Consider the following 20,966-nt stretch of genomic DNA (forward strand, 5'->3'; position numbering starts at 1 on the left):
GAGGCTAGGAAAATCTGCAAATGGGAGCCACTGCCATTTGGATTGGTCAAACTGAATTTTGATGGAGCCGCGCGAGGTAACTCGGGTGTAGCAGGTATTGGCTGTATCATAAACAATGAGGTAGGATCTTGGATAGCTAAAAAATCAATGTCTATCCAACCTACCTCAAATAACATAGCAAAACTAGAGGGCCCTTCATCAAGGGATTCAGTTATGCCTTAAGCTTAATTTATCCAAAGTTATCATTGAAGGCGACTCTCAAATTATCCTTAACGTTGTTAGAAAAAGATCTACCCCCAACTGGGTCCTAAAATCACATTTAGAAGAGATTCTTCCCCTTTTGGATAAACTGGAAGATTATAGGATCTTTCATATATTCAGGGAAGGTAATATATTGGCGGATAAACTAGCAAATTTAGGAGCAGATGGAGTCAACTCTCTCCTAGTCAATAATAATTCTCTAACTCATTTTAATAACGGATCAAACTGAGTATATTCTTTAGTATGTTTATTTTAATTATATCATCCAAGTAGGATATAGTTATCTTCTTAGTTAGTGACTTCACTAAATAAGAAGCTCTAGCCTCATCGTCCTTTAATTATTCTCTCGGTAGATTTTCGTGAGTTTTTATGAGTGTGTGAAGCATATAGTCTGCAAGTTTTAGGTACTTTCCACATCATTATTTCGTAATCCGCATTTTGTAGTAAGATTGTAATCTTTTTTAATGATTTCCCTCTTAGATGACAATGCGCCTTAAGTACTTAGCTTAGGTCAGCTTTGGTTATTTCTTTTAGGTATCCCTCTAGTTTGTGTCTAGAAGTTTCCCTTCGATATCCATAAAAGATCTCCTCTGAGATATCCATCCCCAATTTCTCGATTTAAACATGGAATCCAACATTTATGTATTCCACACCCATGAAAGTCGAACTATGGCGTTCTGTGGATCGGTGAAACCAGAAAGGTGGAACCGTATACTATATCCGGGGGATGATATGACACATTTAGCTATCTGCAGAGCTCTGGGAGAGGAAGTGTTTGACTATCAATATACTTGGAGGACCAATAGTGACATTATTGGGTCCTTTATCGGATGCTTGGTAAGAGCTAAAGTAGAAGCGAATGACATTGTCAAGCTCTATCGTGACCTATTTGTCCCTTCATGGAGAAAGGGTTTGGAAGAAGTCGTGTTTAGCATCGATGAAAAATGGAGGATTCCCCTTTCGGAAAGGTATATGAGTCTCCCTGTAGGGCATCCAGACTTAATTATCGCTCCTCGCCGCCAGTCCCTGATCATTCAGGATAGCCTAGCCTTCTATAGAGAATGGCCCAAAATGGAGGCCAGTCTGCATTTTCTCCTTCGTTGGTGAGGGATCATTTTAGAAGAAAACAAAGATTGGCTCCTCGACTATCTTCACCGATACAACGCCTATATCAAGCCGGGGGTGTCTTTCGACAATTTGGATGATCTCGTGTTCAGTACCCCAAATGCAAAGAAATCAAGTAGGGTGAAGCATGACTATGTGTTTCCGCCCAATTTTCGAGTGGAGCATCCAAATGACATGGCGGATGTGATCATTGTTTTCTGGAAGGAAGGAAAAGGCCCGGTTAGTTAGATTCAAGTTTTTTGGTCATATTTAGCCCTATAGATATCTTTAGCATGTAGTATGACAACGATTTTGTTATTACGCCTAATATAGCTTAGCTGAGTGTCCTTTGGTTTTTAGCAAAAATGTTTAGTTTGAAAATCAGTATGTTACATATAAAATGTGGGTCTATAAATTGGTGATAAGTTCTTTGTTGCAAATGATGTGATAATACATTATGAAATATGATATAAGGTTATTCAGATGAAGTTTTGTGTATTTATTAATCTTAAAATGTTGTTAAGATCCTATCTAAATAGAGATGGATTTAATTCCTTACTAGTGATTCAAGTCAATATAGGGCAGTGTGAGGCCCAATGTCTCTGTTTCTATTTAAGTTAATAACTTTCTCTGCTGTATATGTGATATTCAATGGTACGAATAATCCATGAAATTCCCAAAAATTATACACTCAGAGCTTTAATAAATGTTTAATAACAGCTTTAGTTTTAGCTATAGTTCGTGACAATTCTTATGAGGATATCATGAACCAAATGGTAATTTGTATATAGAGATTACATAGATCTGGTACTTGGTAACTTTTTAGCTTCCTCAAAATTGAGTGTCAATTTCCATCCTTAGGAAACTCTTCGAATTGCATCCTAAGTGTAATATCATTGCTTGGAATTTTATGCAATTTAGTAGTAAGTAGTTAATCTGCAATTTGGGTCGTACTCTGTTTCCAAATCAAGACTAATTTTAAGCCCGCTAATTTTGCCCGACTGATTTTTTGATAAGCCTTTCTCCTCACTTTGGCCACTGGTGCCAACTCCAATAATGTTTGGTTACCATGTAGCCTCTCATTATGGGCCCTTTAAATCTATTAATTAATTAAGAAAACATCCTCTATAAGCTTTAGCTGGGCAATCTCATAGAAAAGGCTCTTCTCTGTTATAGTGGGTTAAATTGGAATTTTCTTTAAGTTTAGTAATGATTTTAGTAAAGCAATCATGGCTCGGGACTCCTTTCTTAAACTTTTATGATGCGAATTTGGCTCATATTGTCGATGATTATGAATACATTCAGATTCTTTCTTTATGGTCTAGCAGAGTTAACTACTATTCCTCTTATAGTTTAGTTCAACGCCTTTGTTTCTCTTCTTTCCTTCTTAACTATTTTCAATTAGTGTACATGTTTTAGCCATTTATGTTGATAGGTATCTAAGTGTTTTGCCTTTTCTCATTAACGACTAACCCTTTGTTTGAATATCTAGTATAAAAAATGGTTGAATGCAGGAAGTAAAATGAGAGATTATAATCAATCCCTTGATCGCTATCCTAGCATCACTCGGCAAAAATTATGGAATTCTTAAGTTGTAAATTATCAGGGGCATCCCCCAAATTACATGTAATTATTAAGAAAAAAATTTCACTGGGGTATGCCCCTTTTAAAGTTGTAATAATTTAGGACATTTGTCCCGAGCAAGACTGGAGGTTTTCTTCTCCGTTCTTTCCTACCAGTGCCCGTTTGAACGAAGATATGCTTTGTAATTACTTTTAAATTAATAATATAGATCAAGGCCTTGGCCATTTACCGATCAAAAATAAAATAAAAATTAATTTAAATAAATATAATTACACCTAAATTAGAAACAAAACTTTATCTTTAAGTTAAACTCTTTTATTTAATTAATTCACGAGATGTTTTTTTAATAATATATTTATTAACTTAATTAATAACAAAAATACAAAAAAAATTCATGCCTCAACTAAACAAAAGAGAGACCAATTCGATATTTCAAATCAAAGATTCTAATTTAGGTAATCTCATCATGAACGAAAACCTTATTTGACATGAAGGGGTTAAGTATTTTAAGAATCTTCTTGCACCTAATGCTTCGCCCTCTCCTACTACCTCACAAGTTAATGAGATTCTTGAATCTATTCCAAATATGATATCATCCCAAGATAATGAAATGTTGATGGCACCTTTTACCATCCAAGAAATTTGTAAGGTGGTTTTTTCTTTTCCTCCAGATAAAGCTCCTGGTTCGAATGGTTTTTCTGCTTTTTTTTATCAAAATTGCTAGGATATCATTGGTTGGAATTTGTTAGCAGCTGTTGAAGAATCTAGGAAGAGAAGAAGCATACTTAAGTACTTCAAAACTAAAAATATTTTAGTTATTCCTAATATCAAGGATCCTTAAACATTTTCTGATTTTAGGCCAATTTTTTAATGTAATCTATCATATAAGATTATATCTAAGTCTATTTATCTATGATTGCAACATTTTATTCCTCACATCATTTCACCGGAACAAGGTGGGTTTATTTCAGGAAGAGAAACTATGGAAGGACCTTTAGTGGCACATGATGTTCTTCACTCTATAAATTCAAATCAGTCCTCAAATTTTGTAATAAAACTTGATATGATGAAAGCATATGACAAAGTTTGTTGGAACTCTTTGCTTCAAGTGCTTATCAAAACGTGTTTCTCTAAAAATTGGTGCAAGTGGATTAGGGCATGTATCTTGGGTGCTTGGTTCTCAGTGGTAATAAATGATAAGCCAATGGGTTTTTTCTCATCTACACATGGGGTCAGACAGGGAGATCCATTATCTCCAATTCTTTTCATCATTATGGCTGAAGCTTTTAGTAGGACTATTTTACATCAACATGAGATCAGCAAGTGGCATGGTGCTCATATCTCGGGTACAAATATTTCTATCACACATTCCCTTTTTGCAGATGATACATTATTATTTGGATTATCAAATGTCCAGGAGGCTCAACAAATTAAACATGTTCTCAATCTTTACTCAGCAGTTTTCGGCCAAGCCATTAATGCACAAAAGTCAAAAATATATTTTTTCAATACAAATAAAATGCTATCTAACAAAATCAATCAAATTTTGGGTTTTAAAGTTTATTTTTTTACCATCCATATATTTGGGAATTCCTTTCTTTATGGGTTCAAATAAATCTTGTTATTGGTCTTCAATCATTCAGCGTATTCAGAGCAGAATTATGGCTTGGAAAGTTAGATGGTTGTCTTTGGCTAGTACAGTTTTGCTGATTAAGTCAGTTTAGTAGCAATTCCAAATTATTTTATTGTTGTTCTCAAAGCTCCCCCCAAAGTTTTATTTCAAATCCAAAAATTAATTAAAGGTTTCCTCTAGACTGGTAATATGAATGATTCTCAAAAAATCTCACTTGTTTCTCTACAAGATATGTCACATATCCTTGAAGTAGGAGGGGCAGCTGTGCATGACCTAACTTAAAGAAATGAAGCCTTTGGTGGGAAATTGGTATGGCAAATGTATTACAAGCCTCAATCCAATTGGTGCAAGATTATGCAACAAAAATATTTGGACAACAACGATCCTTCCAGAATCTTCTCTATTTTGGATCCTCCAAAATGTTCGATTATTTGGGATTTCATGATAGCTTCACAAGATATTGTGGTTAAATATGTTTCTTGGGAAGTTAATAATGGTAGCAGAGTTAATTTTTGGAGGGACTCTTAGAATGGGCAGATTCCTCTTTCATCTAGTTTGGTCTCCCCTAATATTATTGAGGTGTCAGAGCTTCATTGGGGTACTCAACTTGATCAGTTTGTAGCAAATGTTTGTGAATTCTTAGGGATAGTGTTTTGGAAAGTATAATTTTTGCAACCTAAATTTTATTGAAACAATTTTGTCTTGATTTTTGTTTCCTATTTACAAATTGTATACCATATTGGTAATAAAAGAATCTTAAGTAAAGAAAAATCCCGAATATTGCACTAAAGAGGATCTTGATCCCCATCCCACCAAAACTCCCAACTTTTATTTGTAGGCACACCAATGTTATCCAAGTTGTTTATTCATTTGCTCCAATCTTCTCAATCATCAACAATCTTTTATCATTTAAACCTCGATGGGTTGTTTATTCATTTGCTCCAATCTTCTCAATCATCAACAATCTTTTATCATTTAAACCTCGATGGGTTAAACAAGAATGGAGCAAATAACCATGCAACTATCAGGAACCACATGGAAATGTTTCTAAAAATATAATAATGAATTTTTTGTTGCTCCACCATAAATGTTATACACAAACAATAGCATCATTAGCCACAGACCTTTTGTAAAATGGCTTCTTGAATATAGCTTGTAGTTTTCTTCAATTTTTTCATGTGTCACCACAAAGCCTCGTTTAGTGGTCTTGTACTTTGCACCATCATGCAAAATTGACTACCCACTAGTAGTTGCATGCTTTTGTGCTTGCAACAATAAGCCAATAGAAATTATATTTAATATTTTTTTTTTGAAAATATAATCTTGTAAATAAATTAAATTATTAATAATTTCTAATTTAAATTTAAAAATATTTAATATAACAATTACTAATATATTTAAATATATAGATATAATTAGACAACTTAAATACTATAAAATTATTCTAGAATTAAAATTGGAAAAAAAAAAATTCGGTCCTTGTGTATAATTTTGTGAAATATAAACTAAATATGGCTCATACTAGTTTTGGACAAAAGTTTAATTCTTTACTCTAATTGGTCAAATTAATAGACGAATAACACTAAGTAGATATATTTCAAGATTGGTAATGGTAGACTTATCTATCTTTAGTTGTGTATTGTCAACATTGTTTGGTTGGCTAGAATGATAGGTGTTAATGTATCTCAATTTTTTGAATAGATTTTGATGGTTTCTTATGGGTGTCTTTATAAAATAGTTCTTAATATTTAATTTTAATTTTTATTTATTGAAAGTACTCATGTATTTTGAATTGCTTAATTTTTTTATTTTTTTAACACAAAAAATTATAAGATAATATAGTATCCATAAATTGAAAAATTAATCTGATTGCTAATTTTTCTCTAAAAATAAAGGTTCTTAGCACACTAAATAAGCAAGTGCCATGTAGTGGCTAGTAGTTGTCATTAATTAATAGTAGAGCACAATTATTAAATTATATCTGTTTTAAATGATAGAGTTGTAATTTGATTGAGAATAGTAAATTACATAAATAGAGAACAATAGTAATGCATTATGGACAATTACTATGTGTCTTGTTAAATAAAAATATAAAAATTTGTTTGTACATTAATTTAGCTATGTTAAAAAAAGGACATGTCTTTGAACTTAGTAGAATAATAATATTTCACATAAGCTTTTGGATTTTAATTTGAAATGTAATGTAAAAGAATATTTTTAAAATAAATTAATTAAAAAATTTAAAAAGTAAAGTAAGCGATTAATTTAAAATACTACGAAAATCAACAATTGTAAATTAAAGTAATGAATAAATTTAAAATAAATATTCTTTATTTAATATTCTTAATATATTTAAGAATCAATATTCAATATTCTTAATATTTTCTATTTACAATAAATATTTTCTAAACTTGTACACTAATAACTAATTTTTTGAAATTACTCATTTATTATCATATTGTTAATCAAACTATTGTTCTATTGTTAAGATTATAATATTACATTTATTGCTTTTATAAATATATTAATAGTTATTATTTTTATGTTATTATATTTATTGTTATACACTCGAAGTTCACGAGATTGAAAAATTATTAGACATTATTATTATTAATTTTAAAATTATGATCACAAATATAATTTAGTACTTTATTGATTAAAAATAAGAAATAAAAAATATCACAAAGTAAACACAAACATAAATCAAAGTATGCATACTCAAAGCCTATAGGAAAGTATAATTTAATTGAGCCTATATGCATACTCAAAGCCTATAGTAAAATTATACTTTCCTATCGGCTCAATTTTTATAAGATGTTGTCAGCTATTATGTGATAATGGATACTAGGGGCTTCTTTAAAATATGGAATATGCTAAGCAATTTAAGCAACACTAGCATTTCAATTGTCCCCAAAAATTTTGAGTCAAAGTTAATGCTCAACTTTAGACCTATAAGTCTTTATAATACTATTTATAATATATTCTCTAAAGTGATGGTAAATAAATTAAAACCCCTATTGCACAAATACATTAGTGAACACCAAAAGGGCTTCATTCTCAATAAATGGAGTCTTAATGTTTTTATTGCTACTTGCAAATAATCCATTTGATGGATAGAAGTTGGAAACAAATTATGACCCTCAAACTAGATATATCTAAGGATTATGATAAAGTTAAGTCTTCATCCTCTATAACGTTTTAGCTAAGAAAATATTTATTTGTAAACTTGTTAGTGTTATTGAGATCTATGTTGAGATTGTCCAATAATCTGTTCTTATAAATGGTGTTACCTAGGGATTTCAAAAAGTTGTCAATGGTATTAGGAAGGGAGATTCCTTATCTCCTCATTTGTTCATAATGATTGCTAAGGTTCTTAACATGAATTTCTTGAATCTATCCACCGGTAACAAAATATAGGGTAACAAACCAACCTATTCCCTTCATTTATCAATAATTTGTGGATGATACCTCTTTGGAAGGTCTTTAGTTGGTGAAGCCAAAGAATATGAGGGCCTCCTTTAGAACTATTCAAGTTGTGCCTCAAGTTAATGCATTAAAATATACTAGAAAAGTTTAAAAAAATTCTTCAACACCAAAATGGATCTTCAAATTAAAATGGATTTTCCCCCTCACTATTAAGGAAGTTACCTCGACATTTTTGAATGAAATTCTTGAAAGAATCCAAAAGAAGCTTTCTATATGGAAGGGTATGCTTCTCATTAATTCTAATAAGCTTCGATTTCTTGCTTCTTTCCTCTACAAAATTTCTAAGTACTTTCTCCCCCTATTCAAAATTACTAGATCCTTGGCTGAGAAGCTTGAGAGACCTAAATAGCCTTCTTGTGGGTTAGTACAAAGGAGAAGAAAAAAATGAACAACTAGGACAATATTTGTCACCTAAAATATCAAGGTAGATTGGGAATTACAAAAGTTGTGAATCTGAAAAAAGCTCTTCTTAAGTTAAAATGAGGTGAAATCTGACAATAGGTAAGGCAAATTGGTGTAGAATAATAAGATCCAAGTATCTAAATTATGAATGATTTCATAGGGTCTAGGAATAGATGGTCTTCTTTTGGGCTCTATGAAATGTACATATCCCTTCTTAAGGAGGGTCGCAAATGGTTGATTATTAATGTTTAGACAATCAAATTATGGGATGAAAAATGGCTGGGAAATAAGCCTTTTATAGATATTGAATATGATCCCTCACGAGACATGTTAAATATATCTTTGGATCCATTTACTTTACCCCTGAGGGGGATTGGTTTAATCTTGAACAAAGCTTCAATTGTATACCTAACCTCAGCCCTAAGGTTATTAATATCAAACTCCCCTTGAAGAGGGTCAAACTCCATTTACTTCCTAGAGATGGTAGACTAGTATGGTTCATGCAGCCCTCTAGAACCTTCTCGGTCATAACATCTTACATCACGATGTTAATAACCAATGGTGACTCTAATATTTGGAAAAGGGTTTGGAATGTTCACCTAATCCTGAAAATAAACTTTTTCTAATGGGTATCCTTGTATGGAAAAATCCTAACTCTTGATAATCTAAAGAAGAGAGGATTCCAACTCCTAAATTGATGCCCTTTATGCAAGCAAGGTTGTGAAACTATATCCTACATTTTCATGCACTATAAATTTAATTTATACGTCTACAAACACATTCTCCAAAAACTGAATATCAATTCGATTTTTCAAGGTGACCTTCAAGAAATTTTCCCAAGTGGAGAAGTCCTTATCATCACTCATTACAAAATAACTCTAGAAATTAATCCATCCACATATTTACTAGTGCCTATGGAAAGAAAAGGAGTAGAGTGTTAATGATGTGTGTATTATGTTTATCAAACTCCTTTTGGGTAATATATTTATTAGTAGATATGGAAAATCCCTACCAAACCACCTTTATTATGGGACAATAGTATGGCTAAATCTTAGAAACTTTCAAAAAAATTCAAGAAATTTTATAATTCCAAGAAGATTATAAAATCTAACACCCTTTGGAAAACCCCTATCTTTTCTTGGTGTATGCTCAATTTTCATTGTATTGCAAGAAATGGTTGGTTACTAGTGAAGGTATAATTAGGAACCATAATGAATGTCATATTATTTCTTATACTAGTCATTTACAAGACTCTACTAGTAATCAAACTGAGGGCATGACCTTTTTTTATGAGGACTCAAATTTTCCCTCTCGATTGACATTCAAAATTTGGTAATTGAAGGGGATTATCAATTCTTAATTTAAGCTACTAAAGGGACTAGGACCTCTAGATGGTTTTACCAAGATACAATTGAGGACATTCATTCCCTATTTATTGGATTTGATGACATTAGTATCTAACACAATTACAAAGAAGGTCACTCATATAAAAACAATAATATGTGACTACATAAAGTACAAGAAATTGCACATAAATAAATAAAAATTAGTAATGTGACTATTAGTAGTTTATTTGTAGTCATTTATAGTGTGTCTAAATTTACAAATAAAATAATTTAGTCATTAATTTTGGTCATTGATTTAGTCATGGTAGTCATCTACTCAGTGATATATATAGTGATTTATTCAGACATTAATTTAATCATATATTTAGCCATATTAGGGCATGATAAAATTCAACCACCAACCTCCAACTTGTAAAGTGGGAACCCTTCCATTGAGCTAGTACCCTTTAAATAATAATCACCTCATGTATCTTATGTCAATCTATAAACATATGTTTCTACAAAATAAAAAATCAAGTGAATACTGGTCTCAAAATAGTATGAAAAAGTAGGAAAATTTTGTAACCAAATGAGATTTTATGGTTAGGATGAAGCATCCAGCAAAATAATAGACAAAATCCTTCAAAAGAATATCAACAACTCTAAGTGAGACTAGCATCTACAATTGAATACATCTATTTGTTCTATAGAACCAGTATTCACAACCTAATGGTGGCACTCCATACTCTTTTATTTATGGTGTTGAGGTCATTTTACCCCTTGAGGTTGAAATCCCATCTTTAAGAGTATCATTGCAACACATCATTGATGATGAAAACTATAGAATTTCTATATTGTATGAGATTTAAATGCTAGATGAGTGGAAACAAGATGACTTGGTCTATTTACAAGCATACCAAATCTACCTCAAGATATGTTAAATCAAGAAAGTTTGAGGTTGCCACTTTGAGATCAAATATTTGGTACCTATGATGAACCAAAAGAACTAATAGCATAGAGAAAATCTTGGAAAGTTTGAACCTAACTAGGAAGAACCCTATATAGTTACTGCAGTCTATGGGTCTAGCATTTATCAACTTGCAACACCAAAGTGAAAACCATTGCTAGAGGTAGTGAACAACATTGAACTTTAAAAGTATTACACATGATCCTTAAAAAGAGATTGAAAAATATCCTTAAAAAGAGAAAATAGTTTGAAAAGAATATTAAAAAAGTAAAAAATGTCATGAAGAATAGAAAAAATGAAACAATTCTAAAATAATATGAAAAAATAAAAAATAAAAAAGTAATTGCCTTGATGAACACTTGACAAATAGGCGTCTTGGAAATGCAAACAAAATCAATAGAGATAAATTATTTGTCTAAAAGTGAAACCTTGAGAAACAAGCACTTTGGGAAAATACCATGGTGAAAACATGGAAAATGGGTGCCACATGTACGAAGTTATTTCTCTAGTATCTATCTTGACTTTATCTAATGCTTAATAGTATTTTCCCGACCATATGTTTTATCATGATTCAATTTTGGTACCTCATTACGACCTATAACTGGTTGATATTGCTTGTCATTTGATCCTATTATGCCAAACTGGTACTAAGTGGGGGCTTTTAAATTGGTCTATTGATCTATCAAACCAAATATCTTAATTGCTAGTTTCTTTCCTAGTAGATCAATAAGAAAAGAAACAAAGTAAAATCATACAATCTCACACAAAAATGCACACATCAATGAATCATGAGTTTTGTACATGGAAACCCTCAATGAGAGGAAGAAAATCATGGTGGGAGTGATATACCCACTAGTCTTTTACTATAGATAAAAGGGTGACTTGTTAAAGGCTACAACTATTCTTTCTAAGAACACATCCAATTATGAATGGTGCTAATCTATGAGGATTGCAAAATCTTTTCAAAGATACATTGTTAAAGTATTTACAATAGTCCTTCTAGAAGGTACCTTATTAGAGGATTTAAAAAATACTTTCTCATAAAGCATTCTCGATCAAGAGCTTACTCGATGGTTGTAATGGTAAGAAAGAAATCAATATGGTTAATCAAAATAAGTAGCACACCTTACCTTTTAGATCTATTGAGTATACCTTGAAGATCTCTTGATTTACTCTCTTTGTCCTGGCATGCCCTATGATCATAATTGTATCACCATTCTCTCTTGTATGTTCGACTTTGTCTCCAGTTACCAATCTATTGTTCCTTAGCTCTCTACTCTACAAATCTATTCTCCTTTAGTCTCTCACATTTCAATCTTGAACAATAACTTCAAAAATGAAGTTTACACATTATACATTCTCCAAAACCTAGGTGCCAAAACCCTAAAACATATGGCTCAATTTTAATGTGTCCAAATTTTGAATACCATACATAAGCTAGTCACATAAAGCCTATAACACTTATGATTAGGGGTCTAGACTAGTAGGCTTACCAATCATCCTACATACCTATATGTAGCATCAATTCTTTACTGTTACAAAAGCTCAAAACTATTTGTAATATCACATCAAGATTCCCCGTTGTCTTATGAAAATGTCACATCATTAGTGACTCATCATGCGTGTTCACTACCTCTAACCATTCACTTAACTTGTTTTCCTATTATGAACCATCCTTAGCTCTTTCTTCAATCTAACCAATGTAAGTATTTATTGATTTTTATCCAATATTTACATCCTCATCTTCCTTTGTTCCTCATTTTCCAATCAATGACAACACCATGAGATGCTATGTAATCAACATTGCAAATCTCCAATCATCATGCTAGTGTGACTTGTAAGTACAATAGTCTCCCCCTTTGGCATTGATGGTGAAACCTCTAACCACCATTGATCATTTGTTAGAATATGTGGGCTTTAGATATTTCCTTCATTCATTCCTTTGACAACACCAATAGAAGACTCTTATACTAGTGTGGAATTAGTTGTAAATCTAATGGGAGTCCTCCTTAACATAACCTTCTCTACCTTGTTTCTTTTCTGCACGAATCTGCATCCTTTTCTTGATCTATGCTCCCCCATTCTGCTTGCCCCTATTCTTCTTTTTGTATTCCCCCCTAATCTGTTCTATATGATTTTATTTGTTTCCTCCCCTATCTTCCTCTCCTCTCTCTCCTTCTTAATATCCCCCCTTTTGTCATCAATGACAAAGTGTAGCAATACAATGCTCACAACCTATCTACCAGATGTTCTTCAAACCATCCAATATACTCATTATTTCCTTGGAAATGTATATTTCAACATCATTTATGTGCTCTTGAATAGTTCCTACCAGGGGTGATAGGAAACAATGAACTTATAAGATCTTGAGTGTTATATTTTCTTAGTCAACCTTTATTCTATTGATGAGGTGAATTTTCTCTTGAACCTGCATTGTATATTTGTTGAACCAGTCACAGTGTCAAATGTTCTTTATATTTTCTTAAGCTCATAGTTTTATCCAAGTCAGGAAGGAATGTAGATGGATCTAAAACATTTTGCAACACTGGTGTGATTTTCTTTATGCTTCAACCATTATTTCTATGACCTCAGCCAATGATATCTATCTCATCCCAAGAAGATTCATGACCTTTTCCAACTATTTCCCTTCAAATATCTTCACTACTACCTTCTCAATGTCCTTGAATTGTATTCAATGTTGTCAAATTTTTTATTCAATTGACTTATCAAATCGGTTTTGGTGTCATAGGTGACAATTGTATCCAAATCAATAATCAAATCTTTGGTTTTCACTAGTGTCTATGCTTACTCCCATCTCTTACTTTCTTAGGAAGGAGTTCATATTGGTCAGATTGAAGAAAGAGCTAAGGATAGTTCATAATAAGGAACATCTCGAGAATGAATATCAATCCTCAAAAATTAAGTTGATATGGATTACAAGAAATTGAATGTCTACCCATTGAAATCAAGATCATATCCAGAATAAAGACCAATCCTTAGAAATTCAATTGAATTAGATTACACGAAACTAAACATTTGTCCATTAAAAATTAGGAACATCTCCCGAATGAAGATCAATCCTTAGAAATTTAGTAGGGTAACTAAACATATGTCCATTGAAATATGATGACTATCATGAGTTGATAGAAATAATTTGGCTTGGTATGGGTCTTAACTGAAATTAAGCACTTGATCAATAGATAGGACAATACTGGATTGATATGGATTATGAGAATCTAATACACCCCTAGAGATGAGATCCCTTAACAATGAGAACTTTGAATTTCTCATCAGATTGATTTTTTTTTGAAGATTTGGTTAATATAAAGAGGCATTCATCCTACCCCCTTGGGAGTGAAATTGAAAGATGATAATGAAGAAGGGTTACACAAAGCAATTGTATTGGAGTCAAAGATGCAATCGAGGAGTCAAAAGACTGGAGAATAGATTGGAACATATTTGGAACAATTTGTAGAAGAAGTGGAGTCCACTTGATGATATTTTAGACCCTATTTGACCAAGTTTGAGAAAAGTTGACTTTTGGTGAAAAAGTTGAAATTTGCAAGAAAATTTTGGTTTAATGATATTCTGTGATGAATGTTGTGCCAAAATGATAGCTACATAGGTTTTTTATCATGTTGGTCCCAAAATTTTAAATCACGATTTTGTGCTATTTAGAGATGTCAAATTTTCATTTTGATTTTGATCCCAAAAATGGACTTGGGACCATCAAATTAGGTACTGGAATGATTTTTGTGCTAATCAAAGAACTTCTAAAAATTATGTCAAAACATATATAAAGGGCTAAAGGGGTCTTTTGCAATTCATTTTTTACTTTTGACTTTGGTGATTGAAGCTCTGGGAGAAAATGGTGGTCCCTATTCATACACATCATTTCAAGCTTTAGAGGTGGCACAACTTCCCACCAAACTACCCACCCTCGGTGAGTCAATGAAAACCTTCTTTTTGATACAAAATTTCTTTGTTTTAGTTGAACATTTTAAATATTTTTTAAAATGTTCAATCTATGAAGACGATCACTAGTTAAATTTTGGTTCTTTAATACAAGCCATGCAAAGCATCCTACTTTTGGAAGAACTAAGCTATTCCAATAGAATTCAAATGCACGATATGTGATTTGATTAAACTGGTTGAATTGGAGAGCTAAGTATCATACTTTAATAGAATATTTACCATCTTTAGCTGGAACCCAAAAGAATCAATTTGGTTGATTAGACATAAAAACATAAATAAAAAAATTCTCTATTCCCTCTCCTTATTTTTGCTTTATTATTCAATTTCAAATACTTAATTATTAACATTCCTTTTCTTACAAAAAAATAAAAATAAAAATATTTTGCACATTTTTAGTTGTATTTTTGTGTTTTCTTCTATTACAAGGCCCTTTCCTCATCTCATGCAATGGGAAACCTTCCTATCGGTTTATTTTTCTCATTCTATGGCTTATTCTATCTCATCTTAGGGCCACCCACCTCTCATTTGGGGTGCCCCAAATGGAGGGTTTACTTGTCTTATCCGTTGAGAATCCTCAACATAAAAGGACAAACCCTCGTCTGCTACTTGATCTTGACTTATACAAGCCTCCATGTCATTTTTGAATTTCCTATTTCCTCATACAAAAACAAAGAGAAAATTTATCATAGTTAGACTTATGATTTTCTTGTTTTGGTTTTTCATATAGTTTCTTGTGTTTGTTTAGCATATTTCAAGTGTTCATTTCATAGTGTTCAATATGTTTTGAGCTTATTTTGATTAGTTACTGATAGGTGTTGCTATTTTTTTGTTTGTCCAGGTCAAACTACCAAACATTGAGTTCTGGTTGACACACCTTCCAACTCAGGCTCTAATCCATTAGCTATCATAGATCAAGGTAGTGTATATAGATATCCCAAGGTTCTCACATTTCTATGATATACTTGACATTTGGGTTAATCATGACCTATTGATAGCTTTGGTGGAGAGTTCCATAGTGAGATGAATACCTTCCACTAACCCACTAGAGAGATGGCCATCACCTTAGAGGACATCTACATGATTCTTCAAATTTCAATACATGGGGTAAGGATCGAGTACAATGCACAACTGAGGCTAGGGATTGAGCCATTGCAATGTGTCTTTTAGGATAACACAATTTTGGATAGATCCATTAGTTGGGACTATGTAATATAGGGATATATATATATATATCCTACCACATGTTATAGAAAGATTTATTGGTTGCATCATTATGCCAGATAGAGTTCAATAGGGCCTACTATGTGGATGGGGTCGGATTGTTACTCTTATGAACATTCATGTTTTCATTAGTGCCAAATAGTTAGTTGATGAGAGCATAAGGTATTGGTTGGTAAACACTGTCATTAAGCCATAATATATTTCCCAAGAAAAGATAAGTTTGAAGAATTAAGTATGAGACATTTATACTGAGCATAATGTATGTCGAATAGTTCTATATACACTGAGCACATATGTCAGTGAGAAATTCAAGTTCAACCAAGTTAGAAGTGTTGGAAATGAGAATAGAGTAACTGAGAGGGGGAGGGGGTGAATCAGTTATTCCATAAATTTTCACAGTCCCTAAGATGTCTAAATATACCCTTGATCTGATTAATAAAATGCTGAAACTTGATAATGCAGCAAATGATAAATATTAAGAACTAATATGTTATCATGCACAAAGTAATTCAGTAATTAAGAACACATGAGACACCAGTTTTAACGTGGAAACCCAGTATGGGAAAAACTACCAATGTAACTTTTTCACTCTTCTGAAGTGAGCCCTGTTAGGAGCCAACCCTGTTAAAGGTTACAAAAATACACTGTTAGGTGTGACCCTGTTAAAGGATTTAATCACCCTGTTAGGAGTGGCCTTGCTAGAGGTCTTTAGAACAATTCAACTGAACTGTCACCTTGTTAGAGGATTTATTGAATGGTTGTTAAACCAACTCTGTTAAGAGATTTTGAATACACTGTTACAATGGTTAGAAAGAAACAATGAAATAACCTAATATAATGTGCAACTTATCTTTGCTGATTGCAGATCTCTGTTATGCTTGACTTGATCCTTACTGATCAAATACAACTTTGCAGTTCCTTCAACACATCTGATCCTTCATCAGACTTTTCTCAACATTCGCCTCTTCATACTATAATTCGCATTCATAACTTCTCTTTTTCAATTGCACCCTTTAATCCATAACTTGAATGACCATATATACCTTTCAGATTATCTAAGTCGGCTTGAATTACTGACTATTCAAACAATTACAATAGTCGGCTAGAAGTAATTAATTTTCACATCCTAATACTGGCCGACCCTGCATGAAAAAATTTGTTTAGAAAATAATTCCTGTGTTAACTGACTAAGCTCGGTGTATACAGCGAACTTTGTGACAATCCTTCAGTCGCTGGGAGAACTCGGTAAGTACCGAGTTTCCTGAGATAATCGAGTAAAATCGATGGAAACTACCCTTTGGAGACTAGGTGAAGCTCGGTTAACACTGACTTATTCATGATTCATTTGATGACCGAGTGAGCTCGGTGGAAACTAACCTTTGGAGACCGAGTGAATCTCGGTTAACACTGATTTTTCATAATTCATTTGATGACTGAGTGAGCTCGATGGAAACTAATCTTTGGAGACTGAGTGAATCTCGATTAACACTAGCTTTTCACATTTCCTTCGTTGACCAAGTTATCTCGGTTAACACTTTCTTCCATATTTCCTTCGATGACCGAGTGAGCTCGGTTGGCACTGTAAATTGCATTGCAGACTGTCTGAGCTTGGTGAACTTGAGACTAATGATTGATATGACATTTGTGTGACATCAAGGACAAAATTATCCAACAATCTCCCTCTTTGGCATTGATGGCAACACAATATGTCATAACAGAAATGAAATTTTGAAAACAAGTTCAACAAGATAATAGACTTCTCCCTCTTTCAATAGTCTCCCTTTGTTAAGGGACTTCATAGAAAAATTTTCAAATCTTCACAAATTTCAGAAGGATATGACAGTAAAATCTCTCCCTCTTTGACAGCAAGTGCCAAAGAAAATAGAAGTTAAGTGAATTATAATGTACCTTTAGTACTGATTCATATGCAATGATTTCTAATAAAACTGCATCAACAGATAGATCTTCAATCTTATATGCGTTGATGCATCACTAGAACTTTTTTTTTTTTTAGTGGACTTCTGATAGGGGAATGACCCCTAATTACCTCTGAGATACAAAAATACATCCTTAGGTAAAGGCTTTGTAAATATGTCAGCAATTTGTTCTTTTGTATGGACATATTCCAATCTGATCTCCTTTTCTTGCACCAATTCTCTAAAAAAATGATATTTTATTGCAATATGCTTGGTCTTGGAATACATCACTGGATTCTTAGACATGTTGATTGCACTGGTATTGTCACAGAACATGACAATTGGTTCTTTGATTTCTATCTTCATTCCTTGCAATAACTACTTAAACCAAACAGTATTTGAACAGTTTATTGCTGCAGCAACATACTTTGCCTCTATTGTAGATTGGGATGTACAATTCTGCTTTTTGCTTGTCCAGGAAACTAATCTTTTTCCAAGAAAGAATGCTCCTCCACTTGTGCTTTTTCTGTCATCAAGGTTTCCTACCCTATCAGCATCAGTAAACACTTTCAAATCCAAATTACCTCCAAATTTGTACCATAAGCCATAATCTTCAGTTCCTTTCAAATATCTCATTATTCTTTTGATTGCCATCAGGTGAGTTTCTCTTGGTTTTGCTGAAAATCTTGCAACAATACCAACTGCAAGGGCAATATCTGGCCTGGTATGAACTACGTATTGCAATTTTCCAATCATAGATCTATACAATGTTTGATCTACCTCTTTGGATTCATCATCTTTGGTAAGTTTCAATCCAGTACACATAGGAGTTCCAACAGGTTTACAGTCCTCCATACCAAACTTTTTCAATATCTCCTTAATGTATTTTGATTGAGTGATGTAGATGCCATTCTTATTTTGTTGAATTTGAAGACCAAATTTTTTATTTATTTGACCAAACATAGACATTTCAAATTCCTTGTTCATTTATTCTGAAAATTCTTTGCAAAGATCATCATGCCCTGTGAAAACAGTATCATCTACAAATATTTCTGCCAAGACAATCTTATTATCTGGTCCTTCCTTTATATATAAACTACTATTATCATTAGTTCTTTGAAAACCAATCTGAATAAGATAGTTATGCAATCTTTCATACCATGCTCTAGGGGCTTGTTTCAGACCATATAGTGCCTTGTGTAATTTTCAGACCATGTCCTTTTTATTTGGATCAACAAAGCCTTCAGGTTGTTCAATGTAAACCTCTTCATCCAATATTCCATTGAGAAATAATGACTTAACATCCATCTGATAAACTCTGAATCCTTTGTGAGCAGCATATGCAAGTAAGGTTCTGACTCCTTCCAATCTTGCAATAGGAGCAAAGGTTTCTCCATAATCTATGCCTTCTTCTTGAGAGTATCCTTTGCATACCAATCTGGCTTTGTTTTTGGATACTTTACCATCTTCAGTCAACTTGTTTCTAAATACCCACTTGGTTCCAATTACATTCTTATTTTTTGGCCTCAGTACAAGAGTCCATGTCTTGTTCTTCTCTATCTATTCTATTTCTTTGTTCATTGCCTCAATCCAGCTATTATTTGCCAATCCATCTTCAATGCTTCTAGGTTCAAAATCAGCAAGTAAGCAGGTATTTTTCAGCTTGCTTCTTGTCAAGGTTCCTTCAGATTTGTCTCCAATGATCTGATCTGGTGCATGATGTCTTCTGACATATTTAGCTAATATAGGTTCTTTGCCTCTTGAATGAGTTTCATTGCTATCTCCTTGTGCTTCAATTTCATGTTCAGGCTGTTCTGATTCGGTAAGAATTGGCTCGGGCACTTCAGACTCGATAGATATTGAATGTTTCTGTGTCTCAGTTTGAACTATTTGCAACTTAGTTACTGATGATTCTGGAGTTGAGGATTCTTGAGTGAACGGAATGCTTGGTATAGTATCTGGTTCAATGTAAACAAATCTTCTGTAATCTTCAGGTACCTTTTTGCTTTCTTCTTCAGATTTGTCTGCAAACTCATCAACTTTCACATGTGCACTTTCTATGATTTTGTGAGTGGATAGATTCAAACATCTATATGCTTTGCTTTTGCAAGAATATCCTAAAAATATTCCTTCATCACCTTTTCATCAAATTTTCTTTTTCTAGATTCTTTCAAGATGTAACATTTGCTTCCAAATATTTTTCGATAACTTACATTGGGTTTGTAACCATACCATAATTCATAGGGAGTTTTGAATGAGTCCTTCTTCAACTGTACTCGGTTTAAGGTATGAACTGCAGTGCTGATGGCTTCCTTTCAGTATTTGATAGAAACCTTCTTTTCTATCATCAGGGTTCTTGCACAATCCATGATGGATCTGTTTCTTCTTTCAGCTATTCCATTTTGTTCAGGAGTCCCTGGTACTGAGACCTATCTTTTAATACCTTTTTCAATGCAGAAGTTGTTGAATTCATGTGAGATGAATTCACCACCTCTATCTAACCTTAAGCATTTTAGTCTTTTTCCTGTTTCTTTTTCCACTCTTGCTAAATACCATTTGAATTTTTCAAATGCTTCTGATTTATTCCTTAGATACATGAAAGTCATCATTCTTGAGTAGTCGTCAACAAAAAGAATGAAAAACTTTTCTCTAGTATAGCTTTCTATTCCAATGGGTCCACATAAATCAGTATGCACAATTTCTAATATATCTTCAGATTGATAGTTCTCACTTTTAAAATTAGTCTTTCCCATTTTACCAATTTGACAATTCTTGCATAGTCCAACCTTAGGTTTTCTAATGTTAGGAATGCCTCTTACTTTCTTGAATTTGCTTATTTTTACCAGGTTATCAAAATTGACATGACACAACCTTTTATGCCATAACCAACTTTCTTCAATTTGAGCAGTAAAACATGAGCATTCACCAAGTTCTAGATAGAACAAGTTACGTTTAGTTTGGGTGCCAGATCCTATCAGCTTTCCTTGCTCATTCAACAATCTTGCCTTTCCATGCATGAATTCCACCTTGAATCCAGTATTGAGTAACTATGCCACGCTTAGAAAATTATGTTTAAGACCTTCAACCCAATA

At 32.8% G+C, this 20,966-nt stretch overlaps 1 pseudogene; it reads left to right on the top strand.

The window, feature by feature from the left end:
• Nucleotides 1-930: 930 nt before the first annotated feature.
• LOC149573098 (methylthioribose-1-phosphate isomerase-like) overlaps nucleotides 931-20,966 on the top strand; it is a 107,508-nt pseudogene continuing 87,472 nt past the window's right edge.

Source organism: Cupressus sempervirens, chromosome 2 (genome assembly GCF_028749045.1).
Source record: "Cupressus sempervirens isolate cs-2001-9-10 chromosome 2, ASM2874904v1, whole genome shotgun sequence".
Classification (NCBI taxonomy): domain Eukaryota; kingdom Viridiplantae; phylum Streptophyta; class Pinopsida; order Cupressales; family Cupressaceae; genus Cupressus; species Cupressus sempervirens.